This window comes from Rattus norvegicus, chromosome 13 (assembly GCF_036323735.1).
Source record: "Rattus norvegicus strain BN/NHsdMcwi chromosome 13, GRCr8, whole genome shotgun sequence".
NCBI classification, from domain to species: Eukaryota; Metazoa; Chordata; class Mammalia; order Rodentia; family Muridae; genus Rattus; species Rattus norvegicus.
The window spans coordinates 94,084,913-94,087,236 of NC_086031.1; positions in this window are offsets into that span (position 1 = coordinate 94,084,913).

Here is a 2,324-nt window from a genome sequence, read left to right on the forward strand (position 1 = left end):
GGCCCAGAGCTGGGGCAGGAAGTGTGGGGCAGGACTTCCAGGCAGGCAAGAGACACACAGGGCGAGGCAGAGAAATGGGAGGCTGGAGAGGACGTGGGTGGAGGGAAGCAGAAGGGAGATGGGTGGGGCTGAAACAGGCAGTGAGAGGCACATGGAGAGATAGGATGGCTGAGAAGTCAGGATAAGCTTAGATGACTAGCTGAGGGACTGCCCCAGCATAAGGCCCACAGCTTTAAACTGTCTATAATCTCTGTGTCTTAATTAAACTGCAGTTGGGGTCTGAGAAAGCCCTGCAATAGTTTCAAAACTATTAGTAGAGCTAGAGATGTAGTTCTTTGGTAGAATGCTAGCCTGGTATGTTTGAGGCCCTGGAGCCCAGTACTTGTTGGGGTCTGAGAATTGCAGCACAAACCTTACTCAGACACTGATCTCAGTCAAACAGGGATGATTTATTGAACACACACCCCAAGACTGATCAATCAGGGACATAGGTCAGACTTAGGAGCTGACTGTGACATTGAGTCAAGAGTCTATGAGGCTTTCTAAGCCTGAGATCTACAAACATCTGTGCCAAGTTATTTTGCCAGTCAGGATTTAGGGATAGGGGATTTTCTTAGGAACATGTCTTTGTTGTATACTTGTCCTCCTCTCGTTGGTTGGGGTATTTGACTGTAGCAGGGGACTCGCCTTGTCTAGCATTCATTCATGTCTTAGCTCGCCAACCAGGATGTAAGTTACCCATGTACATGTCTCTTTCTGCCAAGTAGCATGCCAGGTCCCAGGGAAGTCCTGGGAGCTTAAACTTTACTCAACCCCTACTCAATATGGAAGTCTTATTCTAAAGAGATGCCGCCTACTCTCTTTTGTGGGGGTCCATTCCAGGGGTGGCTTTTAAAGGCAAACACACAGGCACAGGAAGTGCTGCCTGGTGATTGGTTCAGGTCCAAGCTTATTGTGGGTAACTGTAATAATCAGTTCTAACTGACTTCTGTGGTTGTGATTGATTTCCAGGGGCATAGAACATAACAGAATATATAATCAACTTGGGCACGAGAAACATTCTTTGTAATAGCAGAAACAACATATGAGAAAGTTGCTCTATAATATTAGTAACAGAACAAAAATGGCAGGGTAGCCACCTAACAGTTACCAAGACCTTAACATTTTACTTAGGCCTAAACAGTACTGAAAAAAGTTAAATGATACAACCACTTCAAATCGAACAATATTAAACAGGAATCCCTAGTTTCTTCAGACAGAGAATAAGAAGTAGAGGGTTAGGCCTACATTTTTCTCTTGCTATAGAATAGATACAAATTATTGGACTTTTCACACAATTAGAGTATTATTGTGTGAGTTGGCCATGAATAGACACATAGTTCCCTCCCTCCCCAGCCAATTGTTAAAGGGATCTGAGTGGGCTATTGCACCCTCCCCCTAGACTTTTTGAAATCTTAACCTTTAGGATTTATAGAATGTGACCTTCTTCCTAAATACATTGTTGCAAATATAACTAGTTAGATTGTCAAACTGGTGATTACTAGAACATACAGGAGCCAAGGGACTGTGAGTGTCCCCTACCTTTGTTTTTGTTTTTGTTTTTGTTTTGTTTTTAAAGCCTTAAAACTGAGGGTTGAGGGTTTGGGGTGTGGTAACTCAGGTATGGCACCTAACTGGCTACTTGAAGCCCTGGATTCTATCTCTAGCACTAAACATTAATTAATTAGTTGGTTGGTTAATTGATTAATTAATTAATTAATCTGGACCTAAATGCTGATAGCCTTAAGTAAATTTACAGGGAGCTGGATATGGTAGCAAATGCCTTTAGTCCTGGACATTAAGAGGCAGAGGCAGGGGGTTGGGGATTTAGCTCAGTGGTAGAGCACTTGCCTAGCAAGCACAAGGCCCTGGGTTCGGTCCCCAGCTCCGAAAAAAAGAAAAACAAAAAGAGGCAGAGGCAGGCAGATCTCTGTGTTCAAGACCTGGTCTACATAGAGAGTTCTAGACTAGTTAGAGTTACAAGGTGAGATCCTGTCTCAAAAAAAAAAAAAAAAAAAAAAAAGCAAGAAAGAAAGGGACCTTCAGGGAAAGTTTTAAAAAGCCACTACTCTGTGTTGCAGGATATTTGATCACAATGTGAACCCCAAGATTGTATTAATTACTGAAAAAAAAACCTCTTTCTAGTTGTGGTGTGCTTCAGCCTTAGCACACACCTTTAATTCAAGAGCTCTCTTCTTGAATATTGTAAGCAGGATCAAAGAAAGTCAACCATTGGTCAAGAGGTAGAGCAAGCAACCAGTAGACAGGAAGTGAACATAGGAAAA